Source organism: Fringilla coelebs (genome assembly GCF_963513975.1).
Source record: "Fringilla coelebs genome assembly, chromosome: 3".
Lineage (NCBI taxonomy): Eukaryota > Metazoa > Chordata > Aves > Passeriformes > Fringillidae > Fringilla > Fringilla coelebs.
In genome coordinates, this window is record NC_140030.1 from 35821375 (window position 1) to 35831403 (window position 10029).

The following is a 10029-nucleotide window of genomic DNA, read 5'->3' on the forward strand; positions in this document are numbered from 1 at the left end:
ATAAACTCATTTTCACCAACTTTACCACACATACATATAGCATTCTCTGTAAAGGTTAACATCCTGTATGAACATCAGCCTAAAGGATAAAGATGGTACCTTTATTCTCAAAGCCACATGCCACTCCTCTGATCCTGTAACCAAATCACATTTGCCTTTGAATATTTAACAAGTACTTAACCAAATACTGCTACTCTTGTCAACCATCTCTCTGCTCTTTGACATTTTAACACCTATAAGACAATCACCTAGCTAGGACTGAAAACTTCTACTTACCAGCCAAGCAGCTCTACTGAATGCTGCTAACAGCACCCACTTTTTGTACATTTGCAGTGGGCAGAATATTGAGACTAATCTTACCTTCTGACTTCTTGAGTACGCAGTCAGCAGTTTGTCCTGGAGTCACTCAAGCACAACACGAAGCTGTGTGTGCCCAGTACATGCTGTACCAGTGAGCACAAGGCCACATTGCCTCCACAGCTCTTGAGAAGTACCAGCAGTCAAGGAACACTGAGGGTGTGATCCACAGCTGACATGCAACAGCCATGACTTTAACAGCCTTATCTTTATTCAAAAGCATGTACAAAACATTGCACATGAAAAAACACACCATTCTCAGTAACATTTGTTAACAGAAACAAGTATTGTTGAAAGCAATGAAGAAAAAGCTATTTTCTAGTTTATTTCTGCAGATCTTGATATTCAATAGATTGATTTACCATTCCTTGCTTCAAAGGAGCAGCCTTCAGCCAAAGGAGCTGGTCAGTGCTTAATAAGCAAACCATATGAGATGCTCAGTGAGCCAATGGACTCCTGGAGTTTAGTCAGATCCTTGGCATCCACTTCAGTAGCATGACAGATACTGATTTTTGACATTTCCAATTCTTTATATGCTGTACCTAGTAGTGCTCATACTTCATACTACTGTGACAGAAAATGGGACTTTACATGGAATTTGTCACTGATGAACAGGTACATGCCATGAACTATAGGGTTGTTTTATGTATTTTGAACAATTTCAAAATGATTCAGTAATAGCAGGTCTATGAATTTTTAATTATGCTATGGTCATGATTCTAATGTTACAAAGAATTCCTGACAATAAGGTTTGAAAGTGACACTTCAAGACCAATTTCACCTTATGTACACCATGAGTTGTCTTTAAATTTACTTGATGACAAATTTATGATCCTTCACTCCTCCATGGAAGGGACAGCTTGCTGAATACAGCAAAGATGCTGTTACTGTGATTACAGCACCAGCTCTTTTCAAATGACTGTAAAAGCTGTCTTTGGTTGCAAGATGTAGCTTGGGGTGTGTATTCAATTTGCCCTGTTAGAGGTGGCGCATTTATCTTCTGTTAATTGAACAGTTTTCTTTATCTCTTCCACTACTAATCCTCCCTCCAGGAAGAAATCTTCTGGTAATGAGCCTTTGAGTCTCATGGCATAACTGATAAAATTACATCATCCCACTGTGAGATGCTCTGCCCAGGGGGAGGAGCCAAGCATTCCCTTCTGGATATAATCTGAGATTCAGAACACCACAGTCAGCCTTCTCCCACTGTATTCTCAAAGGAGCACCCTTCTTCTCCATTGGATTCCCAGAGGAAGGCCAGGCCCATTTACACCACCACTAGACCTTCAGAGGAAAAACTACAGCCTTCTATAGGATCACTGCTCTAACAGCACCACATCTGTCACTGCAGGAGGATTGCAGCCACCATTTAATCAGGACTGCTACCAACACCCTGACCAACAGGGTGTCTAGTTTTATTCTGCCTCTGTCCATGTTGTTCTGTATTACTGCATTTTCATTTTTACTTTTCCTAATAAACTGTTATTTCTACTCCCATATCTTTTTGCCTGAGAGCCCCTTGATCTCAAAATTACAACAATTCAGAGGGAAGAGGTTTACATTTTCCATTTCAAGGGAGGCTCCTGCCTTCCTTGGCAGACACCTGCCTTTTCAACCTAAGACAAAAGCCCAAGTTCCAATGTATGTAACTCTCTTTTCCTTCTCCTGCTGAAAAGGCAGTCCATTAAACCCCAACTCCTTACTCCTTCACTAGATACAGTGATGCAAGCTGAAGACATTGTCTTTTTCTTTGCTTTCACTCTGTCTTTACAGGGCCTGCCTGTGAGTTCCACTCCTTAGTTATCACAGATCTCTAGTATCTGCAAGACTATGTACCCATAAGGTATTTTAGAAGGGTAAAAAAAACAAAGGGTTTTCCATGTACTCCTCTCCCGAATATTACTGCTACACTTCCTACGGAAGGCAGTTCAGTATTTTGGAAAGACAATGACTTAAATATGCAGACAGTATCTACTGAACAAAACGGCAGCTGTTTTAGCAGGCTTTTAAAAGCACAGCATCCCACTCCAAGCCAAGTATCTCTTCAGGTGTTACACTTGCTTCTGGTTACATCATCCACATTTGTCAGGCAGTTCTGACAAAGCACTCCAATTCATCACTGAAAAAGGAGAACAAGATAAGTAAAATGGTACATTCAAAGTAGAAACTTCAATTTGCACATAAGTACACAACAGTTTGTATTAACATGTTGCTATTTCTGAAAAAAACAAAACCAAACCAATAAAAAACCTAAACCCACAAAGACTAATACTTCCCAGAAAGTTTAAATGAAGTATTTTGGTCTCGTCTCAGATTCCGGATCCGTATAAAGTTTATCAACAGGAATTCAGGTTCGGGATAGGATCATCACAGATGAGACAAAAGCAGTACATGAACAAAAAATTTAGTAGGAAATATTCTGTAAGGTTTCTGATTGTAATACAAAAGCTAAGCAATCTCTAATTTTGTTATATTTCAGTAATAATGTGCATTTATTTAAAACTTTTCACATAGGTTTGAAAGCTAACCAGTAGGAACAAGTGTTTTGTAAATGCCAACTATGACTTACCAGATCAATCGATCAATTATGTTTATAACTATCACAATGCAAAAAGATCTGAACTGTAAACAGTTACTTTAGACTTAGAACCAGAACATGTTTAGAAGACTTTCTGTTACATACCTGAATAAGCCAAAAGCACTTGTTCCTACTTAGTTTCCTATAAAACATATTTTCCTGTAAAAAAAGACATTTATTAGTTCAGAGTTTTCTTTCATCACTCAAATTGCAACTTGCCATCTATTTAGCCTCTCGTACAGACCAAACTGCATGATGTAACATGTGCTGCATTAGTATCAGCACGCTGCAAGTTCTATGGACCTTCAATCAGAAGTGTAGTCATGTCACAGTAAGATTTGTTTTGCTTCTCTTGCCCAGCTATTCCTCAACCTGGGTATGAACTATGATAGGAAGGGGGAATTACACTTGATTATCAGGGTATCTGATACTGGTCATTTGCCTATCAGGATCAATAAAAATATTTACTGGAATTCATATCTTCTATTCAGACACAGCATTCAAGCAGCTCTGCAAGGACATAACACTAACAAGGTCTGGTACTTCCAACTTTTCTCTAGGTCGGCCATGGAAGTCATTCCTTTTTCTACTTGCAATAGTGCCTGTCTAAACAATACAGCATCTTAAAGGCAGCACTGCTGCACAAGAAGTTTCACTCATCCATTTGAACTTCACATACTAGAACAAAACATGTTGTTCCAAAGAAAGTACTGGTAGCTAACAAAGTATTTAAATAATTTTCCTGTGTTGTTCCACATCTATAACTTCATTCTACTCCTTTCTTGAATAAGGAGTAGAATGAAGTTATAGATGTGGAACACAGGAAAATGAGAAATTCTTCCTCTCTGTGTTTTAACTTTTTAACTAAAACCAGCCTGTGGACCTAAACACCAGTGCAGTAAAGCAAATTTCACTGAAAAATATGAAGTTCAGATACTTAGGTGGGGATGAAGTTTTTGGAAAAACCACTGCTATTATTCTTAAAGCACAGTAAGCATTTGTGAGCTTTTTTTTTTGCCTGCTTCAAGTCCATTATACCATCCCTTATGAAGTAATTCATCTCTGGGGCTGAAACAGCTAAATTTAGAATTGACTACAATTTACCATCAAATTCCACCTTTGTTGTTAACATGACTTTACCTAAATGCTCACATCTGAGCGCTTTCAAACACCAGCAACACTTCCTGACCACAACTAACTAGTGCTTGTTATTTACCCACTGTAATGCAGAATACTTGAAGTCTAAACACTTCCTCCTCTCTGCTCTTGAAAGACACAAGCTTCTGCAACAGTTCTTATTTGTGTCAACACAGACCTGAGGTTGGTTTAAATAACGCACCAACATTCTTATTCATAGCCTGGTGCATGCTGGCAGGTCACTTGTACAAAGCAACAGCATTAAACTAACACCAACTCAGACGGTTTCTAACTGAAAAATCCTAAGTGGTTTGATCTCAGTAGCCAAAGCCTTATGAAGTCGCTCATCAATGTACCGGGTTTGGCAGTGTTAGCCTGATTCACCATTATCCACAAGTATCGGTGACAGGAACTGTAACACCACTCATACATTCATCAATTCTAAAAAACAACCTTTCCCTCTTCACTAGCAATGTACTAAAATGGGAATGAATTATAATCAACAAAAAATGTCTGCTGTTTAATCAATAAAAATTACCTCTGTTTTATTTCCTGTTGTGAAGAAATCTTTCTTCAGGACATGTCACATTGCCATTACTAGAAACTGTTCATGCCACTCTAGAAATTTGAGTAAAACCTCAAATTACAACAAGTTCATGTATAATATAACATAAGCCAGTAAGAACAACCAATTTCTACTTTTGTAACAACTGGTTATAAGCATTTGACTAAAATTTAAATGAAGGCAGATCCTGGAGTTCGTTCTTTCTTTTAAAGTAGTGAGGATAACAACTATACGTGAAAAAAGTGAATACACACTTTTATTTAAGTATGGGAACACTTGCTGATTTTATTAATAAGCATCCAGATGTCTTGCTTTCTTTGACTAAACACTGTTTCATACGCATTTCCCAATTAAGTGCAAATTCACAATTAAAACCTACATTAAGTTAACTTTAAATTTAGTATGAACTATTCAGGACAGGCATTGTATCAGCCCCTCCAACACAAACCTCTATTCCCAAACCCTCCAGCCCCCACAGTTCTAGGCCATGTCAAAGATGCCCAAAATTACTGATTCTTTAATTTTAAAGCTAATGACATTACAAATTTAATCCTATGCATCTTTTTCTAATCCATTTATTGTACATTTATCCCCACTGATCATTTAGAACATACAGGTTTTTCAGGAAAATCCCTTTGTGTGTACCAAGTATTCTTCTACTTGTGATGGTCCTTCCATGCGGTGCTAAAATTAAAAATAAGCAAAATTATCTTTTAAACTAGAAAACATCTCTTGCTATGGTCTAGCATCATCTCTCATGATACTATGTCAGAAACAATCAGCAAGCACTAAAAACCTTAAATTTTACACCGTTTAATACTCTTCTGGAACAGGTGAAATACCTGGTGAAATTTTGTAAGCAAAATAAGTCCAACTAAGAACTGAACTACAGATTGACTTTAACTCAAAGAGCACCAAACCCAAAAATTATCAAATAATTACTTATTACTTTGATGGCAGTTATGAAAATGCAATGTAGATTTTTTTCTTTCCTGTCCCACTCAGTAGCCATACAAAACTGACAACTCTCTGACACTCCTCATACTTTGACAGACAGAAAATGGAGAAACCAAGTTATGAAACACAAGTATTTACTGACTTGGTCAAAACCAAAGTGCAATGTAACTTGTAGAGCAACATTAAAAATTCCAGAGCTGTTACCTTAATGTACAATGTACTTGGCACCACTGAAAATCTCCTCTCCATCACACCTAAAAACAAACATGGACAGCCTTACAACTTCAAATCAGCAGACTCATATTACTAAGCCAGTAAGTCACACACATTATGAAGCAATAATCATCAACACAATCTCTGGAAGCAGCTTGTAAAGTACTGAATCACAAGGTTGCAGGAGAAAAGCAGCAAGAAATACAGTTTAAAGCAACAAAGGAGTTTCAAGTTACACCCACATGAAATCGCACATGAAAAGCATTGTAGAAATAACTGCATGTACCCACTGTTAAACCTCAGTCCAGACCTTTTAAGGAAAGGCTTGAATCAAAGGTTTTAATTTGAACTGATTTAAGTTGGTTTAGAGAATTGTTTTAACCATGTAGCAATTATCAAAATCCACCAACTCAAGCAGTTCAAGAAATGCGTGCCAATACATTAACACTTGAACATGCTTATTTAAAGTATCTCATCCTGTACTACAGACCTAATAAATGCATTGAGCCATGAAAGATAACCTATCACACATTTTGTTTCCTATCACAAAAGCTATAGAAAGCCTCAAATTAAGCTTCCACTTCTTGCATGCAATAAACTTTATGCTTACTGACTGTAATAAACTCAATAATCAAGGGTTTCTAATGGTTTAAGTTCCAAAAATTTACTGTTCAGTAATCTAATTTGTGACTCAGACTGTTAGACAAGCTAATTAAACACACAATTAATGCACCTGTCAACTTCCTAAGTAAATCCACCCACATCCTAATCTTTGCTTGCAGGTAAGAGCCTGGAATTGTAGATATTTTTAATGGTATTTCCCACTCTTTTTGAAATACTATGGGTTGAATGATGTCAGCATCTCATAGAGGGGGCAAAAAGGCATCTTAAGCACACAACAGGTTCTGTCAGTACTTTGAGGTGCTGGTGGTTTACGTTTATAACAAATCTTTCTTTATTATGCTATGTCATTGTCTTAAAAATATAAAGAAAACATGGTTATAACGCAATCTTATTATTTACATCAGGTATCACCTAAATGTTTTGAGTCTTTTTCGTTGGGACGCTATGTGGGTTTCACAGTACTTTTATAAGTCTTCTATTGCGGAGCAATACCATGATGCCAGTGGCTGAACCCGCCAAAAAGATGTACGGGTAACACAAGCACGTGCACCAACCTCCTGCCACATGGACAAGGTGGTTCTGCCTTATCAGCATTTAACACACGAGCCCAGAGGTCTGACGGCTGTCGCATGGTGCCAGGGGCTGCCGCAGCCACGGCGTAGGGCACGGCAGGGCGGCACCCCCGCACCGGCCCCGGCCGAGGGCACGGCAGGGCGGCACCCCCGCACCGGCCCCGGCCGAGGGCACGGCAGGGCGGCACCCCCGCACCGGCCCCGGCCGAGGGCACGGCAGGGCGGCACCCCCGCACCGGCCCCGGCCGAGGGCACGGCAGGGCGGCACCCCCGCACCGGCCCCGGCCGAGGGCACGGCAGGGCGGCACCCCCGCACCGGCCCCGGCCGCCACGGGTGGGGATCAAGATGGCGCGGGCACGGCAGTGCCACGCGGGTCACCACCGCCTACGGCTCCCAGCCTGCCCCGCGCCTCGGAATGCGGCTTCCGGCAGGGAGCCTCCCGCGGGGCATGCTGAGATATGTAGTCTCCTGTAAGACCCCTCACACCTCCACGGCTCTCAGCAGGGCACCGTGCACGGGCGGCTGCGGTCCCACAGCTGGATTACGGTCGTCTTTCACCTGGCTCTATTCGCGCCTCTAAGAGTGAGGGCTTCACCTACCGGCTCCAGCCTCAAGCACTACGCGACCGGCACAATGGGCGATCCTCCCGAAGTCCAAGCGAAAGGAAGAAGCCATCCCCCCCGGTCCCGGCCGGGGCAGCGGCAGACCCCGCATCCCGCGCTCCTTACCGTGTGCCGCCATAGCAGGCGCTCTGCGGGGAAAGAGGGGGCGTGCCGCGCGCGCGCCAGCTTTATATGTAGGCTGCAGGTGGGAACGAGGCTGGCCCCGCCCCCTGCCGCGCGGGCCGAGGGGCGGAGACGCCGCGCGGAGTGACGCGGGAGCGCGCTTGGCTCACGGGGCGCGCGCAGGGGCGGGCGCTGACGTGCTGTCCGCGCGGGCCGGATGCTGAGGGGCCGGCGCGCGCTCCCGCCTCGCTGAGCACGGCGTGGCCGCCATGGCAGGGGGCGAGCGGGCCCGGCCGCCCTCCCGCCGGGCGCGGTGCTGTTCGCTGGGTTCGCGTCACGGGTTTCATGTGTAAGACGCTGAACGGCTGTCTGCGAGTTTCTAAAGGGAGGGCAGGAACCGACCTGGTGCAGCTCCACCTCCCAAACTTAAAGAACGTGTTTCCCGAAGAATCACTGCATCTTTAAGGTTGGAAAAGACCTGAGATCATCGAATCCGACCTGTGACCCAACACCACCACGTCAACCAGACCATGGCACTAAGTGCTACATCCCGTTTCTCCTTAAACACCTACAGGGCTGGTGACTCCACCACCTCCCTGGGCAGCCCATTCCAATGTCTAATCACCCTTTCTGTGAAAAAATTCCTGCTAATGTCTAGCTTAAACCTCCCCTGGCACAGCTTCTGACTGTGTCCTCTTATCCTGCTGCTGATTCCCTGGGAGAAGAGGCCAGCCCCCACCTGGCTACACTCTTCTTTTGGGGAGTTGGAGAGAGTGAGAAGGTCACTCACCTCTGAGTCTTTTCTCCTGGCTAAACACCCCCCGCTCTCTCAATCACTCCCCACTGGACTTGTGTTCCAGACCCTTCATCAGCTTTGTTGCCCTTCTCTGGACTCTTGTCCTTCTTGTAGTGAGGGGCCCAGAACCGGACCCAGCGCTTGAGGTGTGGCCTCACCATTGCAGAGTACAAGGGTACAATCCCTGCCCTGCTCCTGCTGGCCACACTATTGCTGATCCAGGCCAGGTGCCATTGGCCTTCTTGGCCACTTGGGCACAGCTGGCTCACGTTCAGCCACCAACACCCCCAGGTCCTTTTCCACCAGGCAGCTTCCCTGCTGCCCCCAGAGTCAATACTTGTTTCTTATATCTATCTTCTGTTCCCTGGGGCACGCAGCTGGTTAACCTCGTGAAGCTACGCTTTGATGCCTCAACTTTCCTTCGACCCTAATTAGATGTTTCTGAAACATTAACCACAGGCACACCCATTTCTACTTTTTTTGGAAGTAGCATGTAATACTATATTCCTGTATAACATTACAAGTTGTAAGAGCTGAAAAATCTCCTCTTACCCACAGCTGGCAAAAAAATTGAGCTTTCTGCAGTTTTTTACTCTACACATATAGTCTAAGGATATTGTTCCACAATGAACCTGGTAGTGGACTTTAGGAAGAACTTCTGTACTGTGAAAGTGGTGGGACACTGGAAGAGATTAGAGAAGCTGTGGATGCCCCATCCCTGGAAGTGTTCAAGGCCAGGTTGGATGGGACTACGAGCAACCTGGTCTAGTGGAAGACTTGGCAGGGAGGTGTTTCTTTGTTATTTCTGGATTATCTTTAATGTTCCTTTCAGCCCAAACCGTTTTATGATTCACCCTATTCCACCACGATTTAGCCACTGGAAATTGTACAGCTACACCTCGTAAAGTGACTTAGTCTCCATCTAAATCTGCCTCCTGTACTGCTGTGAAAGAGTTAGTGAAAGAAAGTCTTAGTGAAAGGTGCCTGGGTTACAGTGGGGATGGCAGGAGCACTACAGCCTAAATGATGTTTAAACTGATGGGAAACCACATCCTAAGTTCTCATCTGTGGAGGGTCTCACTAGCTGTTTATAAATAGTGGGGGGTTTTGTCTGCCTGCTTATTGAAAGGTTTAATATATCAATTAACTTAATTGAGGAAATAAGGGGAAAACAAGGAGGGATGAAGAAAAGCTGAAAAAAAAAGTTTGTTTTTTTGATAAGTTATTAACAATATGACAAAAACCAATGTTCCACATATGGACTCTTTTTAGGAGGGTTTAACTGTTGGAAACAGATAAGGGAAATCTAGAATAGTAAGTTGTAAGGTGTGCAAATACTTGGCAATTTTATTCCTAAATTTATTGAGATTTATACTACCAGGAAAACTAAATAGCTGACAAATTTTAAACAAGTTTTGTTCTGCAGTCCATGGCAGCGGATAACACTCTTCTCTCTGCTTTTCTTCTTATACATCCCATTTTACCTCTCTGAAATCTTGAGTGT

At 42.9% G+C, this 10029-nt stretch overlaps 1 long non-coding RNA gene across 1 annotated transcript; it reads right to left on the minus strand.

Moving 5' to 3' along the window:
* Nucleotides 1-627: 627 nt before the first annotated feature.
* On the minus strand, nt 628-7760 carry LOC311151728. Its single transcript, XR_014616025.1, has 6 exons — nt 7733-7760; nt 5799-5848; nt 5252-5321; nt 4611-4690; nt 3041-3094; nt 628-2476 (listed from the first exon to the last, which is right to left on the minus strand). It is a non-coding gene; the product is annotated as an uncharacterized lncRNA (long non-coding RNA).
* Nucleotides 7761-10029: the final 2269 nt, after the last annotated feature.